Here is a 24,951-nt window from a genome sequence, read left to right on the forward strand (position 1 = left end):
AGAGACGGATCCTGACCAAGTACAGGCTCAGTGGCCACACGCTTGCAACTGAAATAGGCAGATACAAAAACTAATGGGTACCAAAAGAAGAGCGAACATGTGGTCACTGCAAGACAGGAGAGGTGGAAACAGAGATGCACTTCCTCCTTACTTGCACAAAATATTTACAAATTAGAAGAAAATAATTTCCACAAATTATCCCAAATTATAAACAATTTTCTATCAAAAGAAGAAAAATGTGCAATTCTGTTAGGGGAAGGATCAACAGCCCCAATTGCGGCACAGTTCACTTCAGCCTGTCATAACCTGAGGGACATTGAGTGACCACCCAACCCATGTAAACATGTACACATTTATTGATTTTCTTCTGTTGCTGTTGCTGGTATTGTTATATGTTATTGCATTTATAATTACTTTTTTAATATTACTATTATTTTATTATTTATATGTATGCTTTGGCAATGATTACATTTGTATTTCATGCCAATAAAGCAACTTGAATTGAATTGAGAGAGAGAGAGACAGAGAGAGAGAGAGAGACAGAGAGAGAAGAAGTGATAAACCAATGAAAGGCAGCACTTAAAATAATTCTGTGCCACCAGGAGAGCAGAGCCTCAATCTGAGGTAGTAAATAAGAGAGGTGAAACAGGGTCATTTTGACTCTGATCCTTTCGTCTGGGCTGGCCTGTGTGTTATCTCCTGTTCAGACTTCCCACAGTAAACACCAAAACAAACACCATCTCCTGATCACAAAGGTCTCCCCACATTCATTTGTACAGCCAGCAACACACCCCAGCTCTGAAGCCTACATGAATCACACACTCACCCACACACACACGCCAGACACAAACGCCCATTGTTACACGCACACTGCACTCCTTGAAGAATTTGAGAATATCGTAGAACAGTTCCGTGGGAGTAGAGGATGTCATTTTGGGGTATAAATCAGATCTCAGAATCAGCACCCAACTTAGTTTTACTATTCGCTAAGTAACATGAGTGACAGCAAACCCAGCACAGGTCCCTCGCCTCTGCGGCAGTCATTATGTCCTGATGGCTGACGTCCTCATTGAGGATTATCCCTTACATAAATAAGGCCTCAGGATCGGCACACAGATGCACTGTGCTTCTACAGGGGTAGGAGACACGCTGCATCAGTGAGGATCACGAGTCTCAGCCGTTTTTGCCCGTCACTGTCGTTCGACTTGTGCGGCGACAGCTCAAAGGCCACGTTGTGTTCGAGCGGTCCCTCCCCACCCCGCATGCATACACGCACGCACGCACGCACGTACCTACCTCTCCAAAACCCAATCGACGAAAAACCAGCGCCAAACCGGAGTCGAATCCCACACCACATCTCATTCATTTTATTCACGTCGCTCTGGTTTCTCCTTGTTAAGCTCGTGTGCCGGTAATATTACGCAGCCGTGTGATTCATTCCTTGCTCATCTCCGCTCTCGTCGCCCGGGACCTTCGGCAAATAAAGTCTGCGCTGCGTTCGGGTGAGCGCTTTCCCGTCTGCAAAGTCAAGGACAAAAAAAAATGTTCTGAAGAGTGAGAGATTTGCCGTAAAGTTTTTTAAGGGCTGAGTTATCGCCTTTTTTACGGCAGGACAGAATGTACTAATTCAGCCGCCGAGCGGTAATTCATCCGCGGGCTCGGCGAATGAGCCGTCTCCGTGTCAGCAAGACGAATGACATAACCTGCTAATATTGAGCTGTGCTAATATAGCTCTGCCAGAGCCAGGCCCAAAAATAATATATTAACCTGCCCTGCTAATCGCGCAATTAAATTAACTATGCTGCTTGGTTAGCCAGCAGGTGTACACGCACTTTTTACATGACACTTCAAATTGTGATAGCGTGGCATTTCTGACATTTAGGTGTCAAACCTTGGACGAGAATGCATTAGCAAACTGACACCTGATGCTTCTGGCTGTGGCAATCAAATGACGCGACTACAATCCGATTTTTTGTCAAAATAGGAAAGAACAGAAAAGAATAGAACGTCAGAAGAACGGATAAAGCACTCTCTGTTTCGAAGAGTTTCGGGTACAGACTTTCACACCGATCTGAATCGGACAAGCTGTGGATCAGAGACCGAGTGTGGTTGGGGATATTTATGGAAAAGGGACAGAATCTGGGACAATAGTACAGTTAACCAACTGTGCTCCATCGGCCAACTCCTGCAGTGGTTCGGGGTGACTGTTATGTTCACTATCTGTTCACACTTGTCTCTGGAGAGCTGCAAGGTGGCTGGTTTCTGTTCCAACCGTAAGATCAGCAACCAGCCCAGACCGAAGAAACCAGGTGTGGTCAATATTGGCATAGAAAGAGGCATTTCACGGTGTGTCTGTGATGTAAAAACAGTCCCCATTGCTCTGAAGCCCTTCTCAATGTGGACAGGACCTCAGCCATAATGGCAAAGTATCTATCTTAGTCTTCCATTTTGCATGTGAAGAGATTCACAGAGAGCTGAAAATCTGTAATGGTGCCTGATTTTTAGGGAACCAGTTGCTTGTATATAGCCTGCTCAACTCCACGGAAAAAAGTAAACAGGCACCTTTTACTGTATATAATCAGTGACCCCAGACCAGCCTGGTGTCTGTTGTTACATTGGTGTAAAAGTATAAGAAACATGAACAACCATCAAAACATATCAGCAAGCACATGAATGGCTTTGCTTCTGGAGCACAAATTGCTATACGTTTTGACTGGAGTGCCCTTCATTCACAATGATGTACTGAACTATTCTTACACCCAATGGCTTCCACAATAACATTTCCACCTGAGTTCCACATTGCATTGTGCTGAAGAGCAATCAGAATCACATTTTTTCTCTTTTATTAATACACTCTATAAACTAATAAAAAGATAATTTAACAGAAGGTGCACTTACAGAAATGAAATCTATTGCTACTGTTAAAAATTGAATGCGTTTATTTCTGTCACCACACTATGGGACACTTTTTAAAAGCCTTCTAAAAACATACTTCTTTAGGGTGTGTAATTTTTTTTGTTTTATTATACAATTTTTTTTGTATTCTTTTTTCCCCACTGTGAAGCACTTTGGTCTGTTGCTTGTTGTATGAAAGGTGTTCTATAAAGATTTCTTATTATTATTAAAAGATATTATAAAAATCAGAAAAGATATTACAATAGTTGACAATGTTGGAAAATAAAATGATTATTGCCAATTTCATATATTGCTATTTATATTAAGTGCATTGTAAATGAAATGGTTTATCATTATATTTTAACAAGAATTCACATATTTTCTATACATGGCAGAACATTCCAATTCCATAAAGGAAGCCAGGCAGGACTGACTTCCCCTGGCAGATCAGATAAGCTCAGAGAATGGCCAAACATCACACAAAAGCACACATCTATCTCATTGGCTGATCAGATGATGAGCTCACAGGACGGTCAAACATCACACAAAGCACACATCCATCTCATTGGCTGATTAAATGATGAGCTCACAGAATGGGCAAACATCACACAAAAACACACATCCATCTCATTGGCTGATCAGATGATGAGCTCACAGAATGGCCAAACATCACACAAAAACACACATCCATCTAACTGGCTGATCAGATGATGAACACACAGAATGGTCAGTCATCACAGGAAGGATCAGAGTGCTGCTCTGCACAGTGAAATATTCAGTGTTACACTGACCTCAGCAAAAATCCAAGAGGGATCAAATGTATTCTAATCAGAGAAGAATGCATATAATATTTTCCTCTGTGTGTAGTTAAACTCATGAATATTTCATAAAGCTGCACTTTATCAACATGCACCTTGAAATAACATTGCAGCCCTGGAATAGAGAGGACGCTCCACATAAACACGGTCAATCTGAATAAATAACTACGCCCTCTTGCAACACCAAATAAATATTTTAGCCGTGATAGTCTTTGTCAATATATACAATCTTGCAAGAGTGAAGGGTGTGTCAACAGCAGTAATAAAAGCTGAAAGGAGGCCATTTTGAAAAATTTGCCATTTTCATTCATTCTTCCCTACAAAAAAAAAAAAAAAAAAAAAACCCTGCTTGCTTTGTCTGTTTTGTCCTTTGTCTCGGATTACAGATGGCCTGGTTTGGTGATGTTTTGTGTGTCGGCTAATGGACCTGGTGTAGTCCTAAAGCGGCCAGCCTTCCTCCTCCTCGTCACTAAATTCCCCGATTCAGACATGGGTTCTGCTCCTGGGGCTCCAGCGGGTTTTTATGAAAGGCGCGACGTTATTGATGGGCCTGTCCGCGCCCCGCGCTCGTCAAAGCGCTCCCAAACTGTCAGAGGCCATTACGGAGAGGGGCCGTCTCCGCCGCGGGGAGAGGAGGAAGGAGATCAGCGAGCCGTTAGAAACGGACGCGCGTCAGGGCCCGCGGCAACCCTGACAGGCGCACTATACGCCCCCCCGGCCTACCGCCCTTCTCTGAGGAATGTAGGAAGAATGAGAGGCCATCAATCAGTCTACAGTGGTCCAAAAGCCCCCCCCCCATTTCTCCACAGACCCCTGGAATGAGGAGGACTCATAATTGATGTGCGAATTAATCCCCGGACTGAAATAAAAAATAATAAAATAATTACAACAGTGATAACAGCGTGTGCAATAACGGGAAACCAAAAGGCCGCTGTCGTTCTCGTCTTTCCGGAATCGGAGGCGGGGGTACGGAGCGGGAGGGGAAGATGTGAGGGAGGGCGATGACGTCAGCGCCGGATTGTGGAAATCAGTCTCGGACGACAGGCTAAGTGACACTTCGGCTCCTCTGCGCAGCACAGAGGATTGTGGGTAAAAATGAAGGCTCTGAATACTGAGAGCTCACATCGTGTACTGTGTGACAATGTCAAGCTTAAATGCTTTGGCTCAAAGGCTTTGATGGTTTCCTCATGACCCCTGACCCCTTAGCCCTGCTTTCAGGCTCTCCACACTTGGTGGGGAGGGGGTGGTGGTTTCAGTATATTCCTTACCCCCCCCCCCCATACACACACACACACTATATTCTATATACCACATGATTTGTGATGTCTATATTTGGTTTTTTTCCATCTGTGGAGATTGCTTTGAGAGTCAGAGGCATAGGAGCATCATGAACACCACAGGACTAACTATAGCTCAGAAAAAAACAAATCTGTAAACTTAGAGGACAGAAGATTTAATTATGAAGAATTAATTAAGGAGGACAGCTCAGAAACTGGGTATTATCCAGTACATCAGGCTGGAAGGTCTTGAAAAAGAAGGCACTGGTGGACCCAGAAATAACCACCGTACAGGTCAGACAAGGAAGATAACTGCAGCTGATGACAGACAAATTCTAAGAGCTATGAAGAAAAACCAACGGTCAGTGACATCAGCGGCAGTCTCCAGAGAAGAGGGGTGAAAATATCACAAGGTGCCAGTATGTAGAACACTTTGAAAGCAGAATTATGCAGGCTACACCGCAAGATACAAATCTTGTACCAGCAGCAAGAATCAAAAGGCCACATCAGAATTAGCCAAAAAATACAAAGACAAGCCAGCAGAGTTCTGGAACCAAATTTTATGGACAAATGAGGCCCAAAGAATCTTTTACCAAAGTGATAGAATGTTGAAAGTGTGAAGAGAAAGGAGGGAATAGCCCATGATCCATCCTCCCTCATCTGTGAAATATGGAAGAAGTAGTGTCATGGCTTGGGCATGTATGGCTGCTTTTGGAACAGGCTGATGTGTCTTTATTGGTGATGTAATGGAGGATGGCAGCAGTTCGGAAGTGTAAAGACAAATTTTGTCTGGCTGTGTACAAAGGAATTCCTCCGACCTCTTCCTGCAGCAAGGCAATGACCCCAAACACTCTGCCTATGCAACCAAAGAAAAAATCAAAGAGGAAAAGTGGTAAGTTTTGGACGGGCCAAGTCAGTCATCTGATGTAAGTCCAATCAACCAGTACTTCACTTTCTAAAGACAGAAACCCCAAAACAAAGAACCAATGAAAGTGGCTGCAGTGAAGGCTTGGAGCATGCCACATGATTTGTACCACATGATGTCAATTGGTCATAGACTTGATGCAGTCATTGCACTTAAACGCTGTGCAACCAAATATTAGACTTAATTGCTTTCATTTACTTTTAAGTTCATCCGTTAACTTGCTTTTGCACAGTTGAGAGTGTGGGGACTCAACACAAAAACAGCAGTTTCGGTAAAAAGGTAAAACAATTAAAGCTGAGGGTCTGTACTTTGTGTCTCAAATTAATCTTTCGATTGCAAATCTTAAATACATAGCGAAAGTAACAAATTGCACTCCCTATATGTTGAATGCTCAAGTCCTGTTATTACTCAACCCTGACTGATAAAGACTGTCCTCAATTCACCTTTTGGTTCTTCTATCCAACTTTGGAAAACTAGTCTTTTCTGCCTACTATAATAAAAGTGTCCCTTTCAAAGGATTTGCTTGAAAATGAGTAATGCGGCTTATTTCCTGTCAAAGTGACCCAAATTCAATAGACCTTCTGAGAGTTGATAATTTGCCGAATTTCGCTATAAAGTTGTGTGAAATTTTATAATAGGCTGCATTTTGTCTTTTAAGCTACAAGGGGCATGCTAGTGGTATTCTGGTGCTTGGTATACACTCAGTAATGACTTTCTCATGGGGGTGCACACACAGTCAGTAACACCACATGCCCTGTCTGAGAGAAAGGTTACAGTAAGCTTTGAGGTTCAGCACGCTGCACGTGCTGAGTGTTGAGCACACAGTAATCCGCTGAGCGGGGAACAGACCGTGACGTCCTTAATGTGGAGTCCTGGTGGAGCCCTATAAGGGCTGAGCTCTCTTACACGGGCCTGGAGTGTGAGAGTCACCCTGGCATGACGTGGGTTGGCTGGCAGGTGGGTAAAACACAGTCTTGATGGATGACTGAGAAAATTCTCACTGATACTTGAACACCCCCCCCGCCTTTCCCGACCGAATCCCAGTGGATGCACATTAATCTGCCCCCCCCCCCCCCACCCCCTCTCCCTCCCATGCGGAGCGTGAGCTCTGAGGAGAGACCGGGTTCTGGCGGCGTGCTGAAAGTCGCTTCGGTCGTTTCTCACTGTTACTCCAGAACGCATCCATCAGGTACGGGCCAATAATGGGATAGCATCCAGCCCCGCCAGCTCACATACAGCACACACGTACACATACAGCACACATGTACACATACAGCACACACATGTACACATACAGCACACACATGTACACATACAGCACACACGTACACATACAGCACACACGTACACATACGGCACGCATATGTACACATACAGCACACACATGCACACATACGACAGACTACCTGGCAATTCACCTTAGGACCTCTTGGAAGGCATGCCCATCATACCTGTAGATCTCACACTTCAAGATTAGTGTGGACAAGACTTCCACCTCAACAACAGGGAAGAAAAAACGCGAGACAAGCCTCACAGTCAACAACATCCAGCTGCAGTTCCACACACCTCAGAGTGAAGCACGACAGAACGCTGATGTACAAACGACACCTGGAACGTGTGAAGGCGAAGACACCGCGCTTGTCCATATTCTTGCTGGTACCACATGGTGTGCCGCTACAGGGGACGTACCTTGGCCTAAGCCCTGGTGTTGTCCCCTGTGCTCCGGTCTGGTGTAGAGGCCCATGCATGAAGAAGCCAGATGTCACCCTCAATCGGGTTCTACATAACACGTGCGGCTGTGCACGAGGCTCACTGTTGACCCAGTTGCCCTGCCTGACATCAGGCAAGCAGCAGCCCCATCCTAAATCCACAAGATCATTACAGGCATTTAGCAGATGCTCTTTTCCAGAACAACTCACACAACTTTTATATAGCATTTACATGGCATCCATTTGTAGAGCCGGATATATACTGAAGCAACGCAGGTTAAGTACCTTGCTCAAGGGTACAACAGCAGTCTCCTACCTAGGAAAGGAACCTGCAACCTTTGGGTTACAAGACCAGTTCTTTACCCATTATACTATCACTGCCACCCATGGATCGCCATGGAGGCACCACAATGTGCAAAGCTGAAGTCCCGGGGCCCCTTTATATCGCGCACACCCAAATGCTGCTGCACATGGCATGGGATGAGGTGTCGAAGGACACCAGACAAAAGACAAGCGAGAGGGAAAAATGACAGGCAACGGAAACAGTCAAGGTTGCGCCATTTTGTTACAAATCCTGCCTGCACAAGACCTTTCCCACAGACACTGGACCATACTCAACCACCTGTGGACTGGGGTCCAGTGATACTGCATGGTGAGGAAGAGGAGGGTGACTGAAGAACAGACGTGATGAGGAGGGGGGGATTGAAGGAGAGAGGTGAGGAAGAGGAGGGGACTGAAGGACACTGTGTCCTGTAAATGTGGGGGACCTCTGCAGATGGTAGAGCACATAGCTAACTTCTGCCAACAATGCCAGTCACCTCACTACTGAGTTTTGTTTGTGAGTTGTTAAAATGTTTCCTTGCTTGTGATTGAACAATTTATATAGATACTTTATCTCTGACTCTGACCACTCTGAATTTTGAAAGTACACTCTCTGGACTTATTATAAAAATAATATATAGTAATAGAAATAGTAATTAGTGGCGCCTGCTGGATTCTCTCCCCAGGTACACCACCTGTATGCAGAGTACGCACAGGGCGTACCTCAGCAGGCTTGAGATTTTCCTCTTTTTATTTTATTAAACAACAAATACAAGTTTCTGACTAGAGAACGCACAACTGAATTTGAAACAAAGCGACCCCGGCATCTTCATTTAAATTTCAAATTCTTCAGTTACAGACGATCTCGCGTCTCCGTCGCACCTGCGTACCTTCGGGAGAGAACCCCGCCGATAATAACGCCGGTGACGATGACGAAGAGCCCGCAGAGACGCCTTCTGGCAGCCGCGCGTCTCGGAGACACTTTCAGACGCGCCGTCTCGCCCCGCCGGCAGTATGGATCAGAGTACGCGATGACGGGGTACGGGGGAGGTCATCTGACTCACTGTAGGGTTCTTCAAGGAGCTCTTCCACTGAACATTTCCAAAAAACGCTAGGATGGATCCTCCATGCAGTCATCACAGGCATTTAGCAGACGCTCATATCCAGAACATTTTACACAGCATTTACACTGCATCCATTTGTACAGCTGGATACATACTGAAGCAATGCAGGTTAAGTACCTTGCTCAAGGGTACAACGGCAGTGTCCTACCTGGGAATCGAACCTGCGACCTTTAGGTTGTAAGACCAGCTCCTTACCCATTATACTACACTGCCGCCCCGGTCCTTTCTGGACTGAAGGACAGAAAGCTCCGGGTCTACTCCCCTGCTGGAGTTACTGCTGAGAAGGCTGATAGGGACTAGCGAAATAACTTTTTACGCAACAGAAATGAGTGCATTATCTGCACCCAGATCGTAATCGATTATTCCCACTATTACCTTTATAAACAGCCTCTGCTCCAATGCCGATGTGGACATCCATTGGGCGGACCCCCGGACTTCTTGTTAGCGACATCAAGCTGGACCGTTTGCAGAGCTGTTCTCTCTTAATGAATTGCATCAGAAAATTCTGCAAACAGAAAAATGACACACATTGGGTCTCGTTCGCAAATGATTTAATCATTAACTGCTAAGGAAGATTATATTATTTTTCTTAATTAGGTGCTTTTCATGTTTTAGAGCTGGGGTCGCCAGTGTGGGTGCACACACCTGATTCTATTGATCAACCACTAAAGTCTTTGTAAAGCACCTTGATTAGTAGAATCAGGTGTGTGCAACCACACTGGCCCTTTCTGGATAGGATTGGGGACCTTAGCTCTAAAACATGAAAAGCATCTAATTAAGAAAAACTAACAGCTTGTTAAAATTCTGGGATTGCAGTTGAGGTTGAAATGAAAAGCAGCATGCACAGGGGTCCCCCAGGACCGAGTTTGAGAACCACTGCAAGGCAGCGTTGGACGGGTTTGTTCAAAGAACATATTTGACATGGCTTCTTTAATTACATTCATTTTGTTCCTATATTCTACTATTTGCTTTCAAAAGAAAACATGAAAAGTAATTCAATGAATAAGTAAATAAAGTGCAGGATAAAAAAGATTATTAAAATGTATTGCCACACTTTGCATTAGCCAGAATAATTAATTTGATCCGATTAGTATAATTAACTTCAATCATATTCTTGTATTAATTACCTGAACTCTCATCACAAGCTACACTGCATTTAATTGTTGCACATCGGGATGGAAATGCATTAGTTGGGATTGTCTTAAAAGCAGAATTTCAATAAGGGGGGGCTGGTGGGTTGTTTTCCAGTATTTTTGGGGCCACGCTGAGCATCCTGGGATTTGCGGTTTGCTTTGACCTTCAGACAGAGCTCTGTGATCGCAGCCAATAAAGATGGCCTAAAGTACATCTTCTATCCACACCCTGTCATCCTCCTTTGAGAGTCAAGAAGGTTAGCAGAGCTGTCACCATTACAGTTTGTCTTCTTCGTCTTCTTGCCTTTCAGACGGATAAGAGGAAACAATTTCATTTTGAGTGCACATACAGTGCGCTCAGGAAATTGGTATTATAGCATGGTGCAGACAGAATGGACACCCAGTTTCACAGTTAAACGAAAATGCATGTTATGTGGCTTAAAGGCAGGTGTTCTCAAACCGGTATCCTGGAAACCCCCTGTCAGGGGGCGATCCTTGCAAGACTGACAGTTGGTCCTCAGCCAACTGAAACCAGCCCATAATGTTCCATAAGCAGCTCATTGAGTTTAGGTGCGTTTCCTGATTTAACTGGTCGGAAATGGAACGGATCTCACTGCGGAAGCAGAGCACAGGGCTCGAGACCTTTGGGTCGAGCGAAGACAGAGAGAGATTTAAAATGGCGACCTAACATTCTTAATCCTCCCCGAACACGGTGGTTTATTCCACAAAACCCAAAGAGCAGCATTCTCTGTCGTTATTATAAAGCAAATGTGATCTAAACCAGCGGGTCTCACATTTGGTCCTGGTGTACCGCGGTGTATGCTGGTTTTCTTTCCAACCGCAATTGCAATCCCAGAATTTTAACAAGCTGTCCATTTTCCTTAATTAGACTTTTCATGTTTAGAGGGATTAGGCATGCCACAAAGAATAAAAATACCATGTTCATAATGTGCTTATTGTATGATATTGCAAACAACTAAATGAAAGCTATTACATGAAGAGACTGAGGTTATTCAATAGGCTCCTAATTAGGTTGTTGAACACATGCGCTTAAGGTCTTTAATAATTTATTTCCTTCAACTTATTAATGCAACGCAGGTTTGGATCATTTTCACTGGCTTTGTCAATTCTTCATTATCTTCCAAATGGTTAGTTTTAGTGGCCATGTGGGGCTATTGGTTCCCCTTTGTATTTAAATAATAATTTCATAATTGTGTTATCATTTTTCATGTAATTGCTTGCAATATCCATAATACAATGATCACAGCATGAACACGGGGCTTTTATTCTTTGTGGCAAGCATTGCTTCAGAATTTCACAATGTGGCTTAAGAGGGTAAATAATCCTCCTAAACATCGAAAGTTACTAAATGAAAAAAAATAAAAGCTTTGTAAAAATTCAGGAATTGCTTTTGTGGTTTGAACAAAAACCAGCAGACACAGGAGCACCATAGGACTGAGATTGAGAACCACTGATTTAACGGTCCACTGGCCAGTAAAATAAATGCCGCCCTGTACCTGCGTTAGCTGTCTGCACATGCGTGCGCACGTGTGTGTGTGTGTGTGTGTGTGTGTGTGTGTGTGTGTGTGTGTGTGTGTGTGTGGGCGTGTGTGTGTGTGTGGGCGTGTGTGTGTGTGTGTGTGTGTGTGTGTGTGTGTGTGTGTGTGTGTGTGTGTGTGTGTGTGTGTGGGCGTGTATGGGCTCTTACTGCACTCTGAGATGGAGTTGCAGCTTAAATTATGACATAATTAGGAGTCATGTCAGAGGCAATGTTTAACGGCTAATCTGGATTCTTATGGCAAGAAGCAGTTTGTTACACAAGCGTAGCCTTTGGACAGAACACTGTGCTTTATCACAGAGGCCATTACCCACAATCCATCTCTTTTACAGCAGCGTGCCGAGCAGAGGGGAGGCGTGCTGGGAACCAGCTGGTTTAATCTTCAGTTATAAAACTGTTGGGGTTTGAACCAGCAACCTTCTGGGCTCAGGGCAGGTGCTGTATGCGCTCGAGCTGCACAACCTGCCGATTGGCCAGCAGGAGAGCACTGCGGCAGAGTTCCCGCTGAGGCGGGCCGACTTCCTGACTAACGAATCACATAACTGGGTCACGCCATCCGCAGCCACAGGTCCCCCTCATTAATATTCATGAGCTCATTCATATTCATGCCACCCCCTTGCTTCCCCACCAAACTATAGAACACAGTGTACCACCAAGCTGAACTGGGACAGTCCACTGTGTCTTTCTTCTCTCTTCTCTCTCTCTCCCTCCCTCCCTCCTGCTTTCAGTTCAATTCTCAATGGTGTACTGGCTTTAAATGCAAAACGGTCAGTATCTCTGCAGCCAAGAAATGTTGTGACAGAAACAATCAAATACAGTGAGAAAACAGACATTACTGAGGATTGAATAATTACTTAAGGAGAAGAACAGCATGAGCTGCAAGTGTCAAGGAGAATAATAATTCTGTTGAATTATTATTCTCCTTACGTAAAGGAGAACAATAATTCAACAGATTATTATTCTCCATAACTTTTTTATTATTCCCCGAATAGCGTACCCCCAGCGGAGGGTTAGCTCTCCACCCAGAGTAGCTTCAGAAACAATAAAGGAAAAATAACAAAGCAAAATAATAAACTTACGTCCAGATGGAAGGATTTTTAGTTGAGCTGGGAAGCTAGTCCACTAACTAACCGGAGCACTACACAGCGAGACAATGTCAAAAACGAGTGTACTGTCAAACACGAAATCCAATCAGCAAACAAAGCAGAGGGGCCAGGCGAGAATCGGAATCGAATACGAGAGCGAATGGTGAGAAACACAAAATCATGGGGAAAACGAACTAGAAGGGCTAAGGCAAGATTCGGAGTCAATGGTCATACACGAGATCTTATCAGCAAACAAACCAGAGGGGGCCAGGCGGGAATCAGAGTCAAACAAAGATAGGGTCGAATACGAAAAGTCAAATGAAGCAATCACTATACACAACACACCAACCACAAGTTCGAAGAGCTAGTCTCCCTTGGTAGGCAGCAAATGGCAGCTTTTTCAAGCCAAGAAACCGGATAGGGAAATGACCAATGAGATGACAACCGGAATAAAGAAACACACGCAAAAGTAGCAAATGAAAACACAACCTTAAGGGCCATAACAAGGGTATTTTTTAAATACATTTTGGTTTCAACATGTAGAAATTACAGGACTATTTATGCATAGACTCCCCATTTCAGGGCATCATAACGTTTGGCAAAAATGGCGTCACAGGTGTTTTTGACTAGTCAGGTGTGTTTCCTTAGTTCAGGTATAAGAGAGCCCTCAGTATCTAGGCTTTTGATTGCCTTTGGACACTGTTATTGGCATTTGTCAACATAAGGACCAGCTTTGTGCCAGGGACGGTCAAGGAAGCCATTATGAGGCTGAGAAATAAGAGAAAAAGAATCAGAAACATAGGCCAAACTTTAGGCTAACTGTTTGGAACATCATTAAGAATAAAGAGAACATGGTGAGCTCAGTAAATGCAAAGAGCAGTAGGCCAAGGAAGACCTCTACAGTTTATGACTGAAGAATTCTCACCGTAATGAAGAAAAGCCCCAAACACCAGTCAGACAAATCAGAAACACTCTTCTGGAGGCCAGCGTGGATGTGTCAGTGACTACAGTCCATATGGACTGCAGAAGACTTCGGGAACAGAAGTACTGAGGCTACGCTACAAAGGCCACTAGTTAACAGCAAAAACAGGAAGGCCAGGTAACGGTTTGCTAAGCAGTACCCAAAAGAGCCTGAGTTCTGGGAAAAAAAAGTTTTGTGGGCAGATAAGGCCGAGATTCAATTGCATCAGAGTGACGGCAAAATGCAGAGGCCAAAGATGCTAAGCACTCATCTGTGAAACATGGTGGTGGGGGGTGTTATGGTTTTGGGCATGTATGGCTGCCACAGACACTGGCTGACTTTGCTTCATCGAGCATTTAACTTAGCTGAGCAGTTGAAAAGGCATACTGCATGCAGGATCTAAACCAGCAACCTTCAGCCATTCAAATGACCGCTCAAAACTTTCAGTTTTACGGGGTAATTTTTTTTTAAATACAGCACACTAAACATACTGCTGTCTCGCTTTAAGGATATGAAAAACAAACTATCCTTTTCCTGGGGGTATCTGATGCCTCCACAAAGTGAGCAGAACAAACAGCTCTCCAGAACCCAGCCATTACACTGATTTATTTTTGCTCCCCTCTGGGCCGCGTCTGAGAACGCCACGCCTATAAATTCTTTCGGCCATTTTTTTCTTCTTTCCAAACGGCGGCTCCAGAGCTGACTCTGTGCCCAGCCCCGGTGACCCCTCAAGTCTCGGCACGACCGCCGCTGCCAGGTCTCGAGCGCGCGCCTCCCTTTCCACCCCGTTCTGCTCATCTGAGATACCGCATGACTTTCAATTAGTCATCCTGACCCAGCCGCGCAGGGTCGACAAGAACCGGGAGACATAGCTGGGGGGGCCCGCGGGCACACACGGCACTGAGATTAATGAGTCACAATGGAACTTCCCTGACCCCCCCTCTACCCCTCCCCTCCCCTCCCAATACCCCCTCAAGACTACATAATGATCGCAGAGGCCTCTTCTGTTCCACCTGGCGGGGCCAATGCAGACTGACATGCAGCTCTGGCTAAAGTAAGTGCCTGTGTGAGCACCAACGGGAAAATCAATTGCCAGGGAAAGACAGAGGGAATGGGCACCTGTTAAAGATTGCATTTTCCTGCATGTATTGAAGGATTTATTTGGTGGTGGCGGGGGGCCGGTATGGGGTTTGACGGGCGACAGTGTAGTACAGGGGTGGCCAACCCTGGTCCTGGGGAGCCGCAGGGTCTGCTGGTTTTTGTTTTCACCTTAAATACAACAACCACTTAGACAAAGGAAACCAGGTGAGGTGAGTTAACTGTGTAATCAACTGCTTTAATTGATCAATTAAGCGCTGAGTAAAAACAAAAGCCAGCAGACCCTGCGGCTCTCCAGGACCAGGGTTGGCCACCCCTGGTGTAGTATAATGGGTAAGGATCTGGTCAAGAAACCTAAAGGTCACGGGTTCGATTCCCAGGTAGGACACTGCCATTCTGCCCTTGAGCAAGGTACTTAACCTGCATTGCTCCAGTATATATCCAGCTGTATAACTGGATGCTATGCAAAAATGAAAAAGAAAAGCTTTATAAGTCGCTCTGGATAAGAGCGTCTACCAAACACCTGTAATGTAACGTAATGGTTGCATTTGTGAAGTTGGGGGGGGGGGGGGCTTTTATGGACGGCTCTAACTTTCCCTGGTCGAACTGAGTCTTGATTTTTGTGCTGAGTTTTGTGGTTTTTTCAATAATTCTATGCTTCTATTCAGATGCCAATTTAGAGGAAGAGACTGCTGTGCCCAGGATGGGATAAAGGGAGAGAGAGGAAGAGAGAGAGAGAGAGAGAGAGAGAGAGAGAGAGAAAAAAAAAAGATTTATAACTGCTTTGCGTATTTACTGTGACAATACATTCATCTGTTCGTCACTTTCTATTTTAATACCCCATATTTCTTGTCAAAACCACATATTTGAAAGAGGCTTTTATTTCCTAGTAATAAAAGCTTTTATGGGTCAAGACCCCCATCCCCCCACACAACCACCGCACTTACATTACCAGTGTGAATCTGAAATATGTTTTTTAATGTTTTATGCCTGCTTACAAGCTCTGTGTGTCTGTTTTTTATGTGCTTTTAATGTTGTACTATGGCTTCTAGTCTGGTCTGCTTGTTATTAATGTGTTAACATCAGCCTGCCCAGGGACAACAGATGGAAATTAGCGATCTAGCTAAATCTGGAACATTTACATCCCATACTAGTGATGTTGATCAATGTATATTGTCCCTATCAAATAAACAAATAAATAAATAAATAAATGTTTTTTAATGTTATTTTCTTGTCCAAATTTTATCTTACGTCAGCCTTACTCTGAGCAGTATACACACAAATCTTATTGGATAAAGGTCTGCTTGAGCCTGTCTGTCTAAATGACAGCTGCTGTCATCTCAGATGAGCCCTCTTTGATATTTCTTGGTGACTGGGCCATGGACATCTGTACTCTCCAGAAAATGATGTCCTAATTAGACTCAGCTGCATTCACTGGAGGGAAGCCCTTACTGCAATCTTTTGCAATCAGGGGCACGTTCCTAATAGGCACATTCCTGTTAAGTCCGGAGCAGCAAGGACTGCCCAGTTCTATGATTCATCAAGTCCTCAAGGGGGCTCATACGGACTTTCACGCAGACCTCCAGAGACTTACAGCCTTTGCCAGTGGGATTACCCAAAATTCATAGCAAGAAGGATGTGATGAAACAGAAGACATCAAGGAAGCAATGCCAAAAGAATAATCATAATAAAAGCACGGCGGAAAAATAACCAAAGCATTGGTTTTCCAATGCAAGTAACACAGAGGCTAAACGTTTACTGACTTGCGGATATTGATTTATTCATTTGTTTATTTTTAAATTATAAGTGGCCATATTTGAGGCAAAGAGCGAGGTCTCGTCTCGTTAACACAATTTATACCCTCGTGGCCCTGTGTGCCTGCAGACCTGTCATAACAACGCTGATCACTAATCGCCTGAGCACTTCAGGCAACGTCACGGTACTTAAGACCGAAGTCCCTGAGGAGTTGACTCTGCTAGTACGGAGTGCTGACATTCGGGTGCAGCCTTAGTCATGCTGTCCTTGACAAAACTAATCCTTGCATTTCATTGCATTACGCTTATTTGGCGGAAGCTTTTATCCAAAGTGACGTAGAATAAGTGCATACTGAGGGTCAGTAATCCTTCCCCTAATGACGCGATGATGACTAAACACATAATCCACTTCTTAAACATGATTCCCTCTCTTGCTTTCATGCCCAATTTTTTAACTTTTGTCAGAAATGTATAATATCTTCCTGGACCCGTTTTATACCCCAAGCTCCTGTGTCTTACCTTCTGTGTCCACTGATCACATAGGGAACAGACAAGAGCAACTCCAGAAGCAACTCACATTCTCTCTTTCTGTAAAGTGTCTTTGTAACGGTCTACTGGAAAAGGTACTATATGAATAAAACTGATTTGATTTGAAGATAATTAGCTTACTGCTTTAAAAAAATCATAACATCCTGTAACTGGAAAACAAAGAAGCCTCTCTTAAAACAAGAAATGTACAAACAGAAAGTGTCAGGTGGGAGAGGCTGTGGCAGGGGAGAGCCGGCGTGGTAATCGTGTGGGCGGAGTTATGGGGTAGAGGGTATGGGGCACAACCTGTAACCAGTTACAGGCAATCAGCACTGCAGTGGGCTAAAAAAAAGGGCGTGGCTGCAGTCTAGGGAGAGAGCTGCCGTAAAGACAAATCTGCAGGACAGAAAATCCACAACAGAAACCAACGACCACCGTTTTGAAAGAGGCTCCCTCTTTAGCCCTGGGAGCAAGGCCTTTATGAGAAGCAGCGATTGGACGACGAGCTGCAGCTGTGGTGATTACAATGGGCCACAGCTGCTGCTCTGCCTGTGAGTACGGACAGCACTGCCCCCTGGTGGACAGCGCACCAACTCCTTTCCTGGTGCCACACTACCCATGAGGATACTTCCCCAAACGTCTTCTAGAGATTTACTGAAAAATAAACCAGCTGATGTCACTTTTTAAAACCCGACGTCGATCTGCTTCCAGCAGACTGGGAAGGCGCGGTAGCTGTTTATCAGACTGCAAGCAGGGTCTGTTCCTTCACTTCCCTTTCCCTTTCAGGTATTCAAGTATTATCCCAGGTGGCTATCGGTCTGATCTTATTCTGCCGAAAATATAAAACACTCTGTACTCAAGGCAGTGCGCCCCGTGAATATTTTTTTTTTTAGAACCTGCCAAAACATTTCTGATTTATCAGCCTTCAGTTTCTGGATGACATTCCTTTTCCAATGTCAGACAGTTTGTTGTAACTGTGAAGAAGACATCCTTTTCTCCCTTTTCTTTCTCTCACTGCCCTTCAGCAAACGTTGCTGGTTTTAGACTCAGTGGAGTCACAAAGAGTCTGATTTATAAACTTCTCTTTTGAGCACCCCAGAGCAGTTACAACAGCACTGTATAATCTGAAATGACTAGCCCCTCCCCCAACCATCCAAACAGAGCCTTTCACTAGAACAGTAAGTCCTGCATAATCAAGTGTGTCTCCATAACTTCAGAACAGTAAAACACACGCTTCCATATGGGCAAGTTTATTAACATATTGTCTGATAATAAACAGTTTTTGCGATGTGCAAATCTGCACAGCACTGATTTTACATTTCTGTACAGATACAGAGGCCCGGAATCTCTGTAAAGCTGTTTTGTGACCGTGTCCTTTGTTAAAAAAGAAAGCGCTTATACAAATAAAGTTTAATTGAATGATGGAGTCACTGATGTTTAAATTTTGACAGGTGTCCCACCCACCCACCCCTCCCCTACTCCAATCAACTGCTTAATGACAAAGTCATGCCAGTACTATCCCCAAGCTCATTAATTACACCAAGCCAACTGCACCAGTAGAAGCCCATGCCTGAATATGGTGTGCTTTACCCAGCCTTGTGAGGAAAAGCAGCCACATAACCCCTGAAATGATTAATTACTGCATCATTAGTGGGAGGTTCCAATACTGTTCAACTTTTTAAAATCCAGCATAGTTTCATATTATCCTCTGCATTTCACGAGGGGGGGAATCAGGCTGGGCAGTCTGTATACAAATCCTAGATTCATATTTTCATTATCAAAACACCCTCCATGCATCACACCTGGGTAAAATCCGTATTTGTTTTGGATTAAAATACTTTTCTGTGCTCTATTGATCCTGCCTGGTGTAATTGAGCCTGGCAATATGACCAGAAGGCGGGGTTTGCACTTTCCAGGAGTATTTCATTGGTTCCAATACACCGGACCAGATCAGTAAAGCGTGGAAAAGTATTTGAATCCAAAACAAACACGTATTTGGCCCAGGTCTGCCATGCATGCACTGTGGCCCTCCTGGCTTGGGACTGGGTAGCACTGCAGACCCAGATTTAAAAGCTGACTGTTCTTTACCACTGTCTCCATTCATTGACGATAACATTGCAAAAGGCGAATTATTAGGTTAACAAGTCACAGAACTTTTATGAAGCGCTAGTACATTATATTTTCTTTTCTCTCAGCCGCTTAAACACAATGAAACATTAACTACACTGTCAAATCTGTAAGTGCAAACCCCACAGCAGTTAAAGTGGTTTAGCACATCCCGATATTTCACCTGCAACAGGCCCGAAGACACTCAAAATCTTTAACTCGTGATTCAAAAGTGAATAATATTGTCACTGAGTACAATTACACCCACTTAAAATGTCTTTATCAGTGCATAAACAAAGGCACACAGTGTACCAAGTATCTGCAGCAGTATGACAACACACCTGTGACCCATGTTTCATCTGAAGTCACAACACGCCTTCATCGACCCCAGCATCTTCCTCATCCTCTCCACCCTCTTTTCGCCCCCACTAGCATGCAGCCATGCTTCTGGATGTGCCTTCCTCTCCAAAGACCAAGTTCTTTGTCCCTGTCTGACACCTTCTTGCTAAAAGTTCCTACTGGTAGCGTAACATTGTGTGTGTGTGCAGACTGAACAGATTGTTGAAGATTTGCACCTGGTAGGTAAAGCGGACAGCATGTGATTGGTTACTTTGAACTGTGAGCAAATTACCTCATTAGTGGATTACAAGATTCTCCTGAATTTTGGGTCAACTGCAGACATTTGTATTTTCTTTAGAATATCATATGTTTGTATTTTCATAAGGAAATCATTGAGTGTCAGCACATTCATTGTTATTTTTATTATTTTGCATGAGAGGATTTGTACAATGAACATATGCATAAGTACTTGTGGAATTGATGCCGTTCAAAAGAAAAAGGATATAATCCATTCTGATAAGAAAGACTTACTTGATTGTTTTTTGTGTCAATGGTTGACATTTGTGGTTACTAGTTTCCAAAAATGTGCCTTACATTAGCATTGTTGTGAAAGCAATCATAAATTATACAGTTGTTTGGGGAAAATGAGTAAATGCTGTGTGGTTCTGACACACTGTTTTGAGAATGTAGACTGTCACTTGAGGATTGCGTTTATGCAACTGACAAAAACTGTAATGAATTATACATGTGAGGTGATGAGGAACGCATACATACCCACAGGGTTTTTTTTATTTTAGCTTTCAAATTACAATTACAAACGGCGCAGTACAAACAGGGAGGGAAGAGAGAGTGCATTATCACAGAGACACATACAGCTCTGCAAAAAACTTAAGAGACCTCCCCGTGTTTTTAAATAAGAACTGGGGTAACTCCACCAAATGTTTATTGTCGAGGCCTTCCTAAGGGAAGAAATAGTTATTTTTATTATGGTTATAAACTTATTTAGTTTAATTCAGCGCATAACAGCACTGTGTATTTTGACCGATTGCCTTTCTTTTTTTTTCTTTTTACAAAAATGACAAGAATGACAATATTTTGTATTGAAATTTAAAATCAAAGGTGGTTAGTAGTTCATGAAAGAATATCAGAAGTTAGATTTTAAACAGACGTATACCACACAACCGTGAAACTAAAAGTTGATGTGGTCTCAGAGGCAGTCATTTTGTTTCCAGAGCTTTATTTAGAAACTGGGAGCAGGAAGAGGCAAAGTTGCCAGGCTGACGGAACGCACACTGAGAACACAGCATTGCCAGGTTAGCCTGGTGTCTTCCACAGAGACAAATATTAACTGTGAATTAATTATGGAAAGGCCACAGCCACTGGCAGCATTCAGTACGAACTGCAGCCCAGTGCTGTGTAAGTCAACACCATTTCCCATCCAAGAACACTACACTTGGGACCCTGAGACAGCTGGTGATTGGACAGAGAAGAACTGAGGTGAAACAGAGGCTAAACGAGCTTGTTTTTTGGGTAGAAACTAAAAGAAAATGACAGAATTGAATGAATACATTTCCAAACAAGAAAAAGGACCTAAAAATAGTTTTCCTCCTGCCGTGAATTGGGAAATGAAATCTTACCCAGAAGTCTAGAGGGCGGCTAACGTCTGTGACTAATGTCACTTTGAAATACTCTGACAGGCCCAACGCAGGCAACGAAAGCTACAGCAGAACTGATTTTCAGCAGTGCGTGTATGCCTTTACACAAGGCAGCCGCTGTCCATGGTCCTGCAGGCTTCCCATTTCAGTAGTGCATGTATGCTTTCACTGTGAGTCTGTCGCTGTCCATGGTCCTGGAAGCTCTACATTTCAGCAGTGCATGAATGCTTTCACTGTGAGTCTGACGCTGTCCATGGTCCTGGAGGCTCCAGATTTCAGCAGTGCATGTATGCCTTTATTGACTGTAGAGACAGTTCTTACTGCAACCACTAGAGGATGAGGGAAAAAGTGGCTAATATGTTTGCTCTGTGCCACGGTATGCTTCAGTCATGTTTTTTGTAACATGCACTTCAGCACCACAGACACAACTGAAGATCGCCATGTCTGAACCCAGTAGATACCTCAGATGCCGAGAGATCGCAGGTGATCAGGAGTGCACTCTGGGATTGTAGTTTATGATGAAAGCCATGTCATTTTGAGCAACAGCAATTTATAGCCATTTGTAGAGTGGTGTCAGAAGTGGTGCCAGAGTCTCACGTACAGTATGTACCGGAGTTTTCCCCAATCACTATGGAAACTCTAATCACTGCTTCCACAGCGGCGGCCGCCCTAATTGGTCCACTCTTCATAAAGGGCCAGGAGAGTCTTAAATAAACGCTTTCAAATGCCAGCTGAATGAAAGGCTGAGAGGTACTCAGAAGGCCGGACAGAATGTCTCCCCACTAGGAGAACAAATTTAAGAGCGTGCGGGTACACACTGATATGCGAGTACTCACCTCCCATAACATGGAGGTACTATTATATATACCGAGAACTTCTTTGATCAGTCGGCTGCCTTCAGTCTGCCTGTGCCATATGGATGTACTCCTCTGATTACATGACTGCAAAGTCAATAAAAGCTGGAGATGCTGGTCTGCTCTTTGAAGAAGAGCACGCACAGGGAACATTGCAGTGATGAACGGGGTCTGCTTTTTACAAATGGCCACTCTACCATAGGACAGGACTGTAAGCGAAGCAAACACACACAAACACTATTTAAAAAAACCCTGTATGAATGGTCAATGGGGAATATGGCTGCCAAAAATCTAGTCAAGAACTAGTCTCAAGTGTGTGTGTGTGTGTGAGTGAGAAAAAGAGGTGAGACAAAGGACGAGGGTCGTGAAAAGTACATTCAACACCACCAGACCTTCAGAACACTGACAGGAGACTGCTTACTCCATACACCCTGACCCCCACCCCCCCTCTACCCCTCTCATCTCCTCACATCTGTAATCCCACCCACATTCTACGAAAGGCAGCACAGGGAGAACAGTGACAGGGCTGTCGTCTTCTGCTTCTAATGCGGACGGATCAAAGGCGACCCTTCAAATTAAGCTCCCGGATTCTGTCACCCACAGCACCCCCCCCCCCCACCCCCACCCTCGCCCCTGCTCCCAGCCCCAGCCTGCATCGCCGTCCCCCTTGGCCCTTCCACCCACCTTGCTGCCTTAATTGGGGCATCTTCAAAGCCACCCCTCCCCACCAGGCTCTTGCAGCCTTCTGCGTTGGCCCTCAGAAGTCTGGAGAGCCAGGCTCTTAAGACCCAGAGAGGCTGGTGCTGCCTAATTGGCCCCCCTGTCTGTAACACCGACTGAAAGAGGGGGGAGCGGTTCCCTATACAGTGGGGGGGGGGGGGGGTGTGTGGAGGTTGGGGTACTGGGTACAGCGTGCTTGAGGAGGAAGGGTAGGTTTTAGTGTCTTAGGGCTTTTGGGGTGCTCCACCAACACCACCCCGTCCTTCAGGAAGCAGAGAATTCTCACCCCGCCACCCCCCGAAATTCACCCCCCACTCCTTCCTCACCCCTGTCCCTCATCCTGCCCCCCTTCCCCCTCAGCCTGTCCCCCTCCCCGCTCAGTTTACTTAACCAGTTTCCTGCATATCAAAGCCGGCTTGATGCATAATTTATCTCGACCACCTTTTGAAGCCTTTGAGCTGGGAGACAGCGAGGGCGGCCCCACAGGCAAGCTCCACAAAGATCTGTAGTGCCTTGCACTCCTATTCCCCCCCCCCCACCCCCACCCCAGCCCCATCAGGAGAAGCTCCTGAGCCCACTCTTCTCGAACTCAGCCCCCGGCACATCGAAACGCGTGGCGGCTGGAAGTCAACAGCATTTTTTCCCCTTTTCTAAACACTCGCTCCAGGCCACGGTCTCGAGTCACTCCTAGAGGCCCCCCAGCACGTCGAGCCTGCAGGCCCCAGCGAGAACCACTCCCAGGGACCAATTTAGCCCTTTCGCAGCATTCAATAGCCGAGCCACGCCAGACCGAAGGCCTTTTCTGCTTGTGTGGAGAGAACGGCTTTCAGGAATCCAGGATAGATCATTGAAAAATAAAACTTGTTCACACTTAGCGAACAGCACGAACCTGTATTGGCTTCATACAGCTGTGAAGGTGAAGTGGTGGTGCTTTTTCCCGCTCACTGTTGACACGAAGAGCAGTACCGCGGTCACGGACAGCGATCGCCACAGAGTGCTGTGAGAGAGCCCAGACAGCCTCTCCCTAAGGCTACTCAAACAGACGCAGTAAGCTTCCGAAGGGGCTTCCGGAGGATCCCAAACCTGACCAAGCGATGAGTCGCTGAGGCAAAAAGTCTCATCAGGGTGACATTTTGGCTCTGAGATCCTCACACCGTGCCATTGGGTTGGGGTGGGAAGGGGTGGCTTCCCATTTTCAAATCTCCGCACCATGTCACATGATAGAAACAGTGGGGAGGGGGCGGAAGATGATCCAAATCTTTTTTTGGGGAGGGGTGGGGCGGCGGGGGGTGGAGGGGTTCCACAGATCGTCTCCTTCTCCACCCGAGCCGCCTCATTCAGAGGAGCTCTTGCTTTTGGGCTGACGAGGCCGGAAGAGTTTCTGACATTTGCAAATCTGCGGTGGAGAAGGTCACATTCCGATTAGCTTCTTTTATTAACACGGACGAAATGCCACCTCTTTCAATTCTAATTTGATCTATTATTCAATAACTTTTTTTTTCTTTTTGCGTCTGCCCGGAAAGATGAGAACATCAGTGTGCAGAGTAGAGTGCTCACTCATGTACACGTGTGTGTGCGTGCATGCATATGAGCGTGTGTGTGTGTGTGAGTGCATGCATTTGAGCGTGTGTGTGTGTGTGCGTGCATGCATATGAGTGTGTGTGTGTGTGAGTGCATGCATATGAGCGTGTGTGTGTGTGAGTGCATGCATATGAGCGTGTGTGTGTGTGAGTGCATGCATATGAGCGTGTGTGTGTGTGAGTGCATGCATATGAGCGTGTGTGTGTGAGTGCATGCATATGAGCATGTGTGTGTGTGAGTGCATGCATATGAGCATGTGTGTGTGTGCGTGCATGCATATGAGCGTGTGTGTGTGTGAGTGCATGCATATGAGTGTGTGTGTGTGTGAGTGCATGCATTTGAGTGTGTGTGTGCGTGTGTGCGTGCGTGCGAGAGAGAAAGAGAATAAATGAGTATGTCTACGATCCAAACAACTAATTGACAACAGGGTGACGTATGGCTGAATGAACTCAGTCCTCCTAATAAAAGAAGCACAGACTCATGTGACAGCTGGAAGCGCACAGAAATTTA

The 24,951-nt window shown here is 45.0% G+C and overlaps 1 long non-coding RNA gene across 5 annotated transcripts in view; it reads right to left on the reverse strand.

The window, feature by feature from the left end:
* LOC135235914 (uncharacterized) overlaps positions 1-24,951 on the reverse strand; it is a 240,779-nt gene that overhangs the window by 76,304 nt on the left and 139,524 nt on the right. For all 5 annotated transcript variants that reach the window (XR_010324464.1, XR_010324462.1, XR_010324461.1 and 2 more), the window contains one exon: positions 9,445-9,574. This is a non-coding gene — a long non-coding RNA (uncharacterized LOC135235914). The remainder of the gene's footprint in view (positions 1-9,444; positions 9,575-24,951) is intronic.

Source organism: Anguilla rostrata, chromosome 12, assembly GCF_018555375.3.
Source record: "Anguilla rostrata isolate EN2019 chromosome 12, ASM1855537v3, whole genome shotgun sequence".
NCBI classification, from domain to species: Eukaryota; Metazoa; Chordata; class Actinopteri; order Anguilliformes; family Anguillidae; genus Anguilla; species Anguilla rostrata.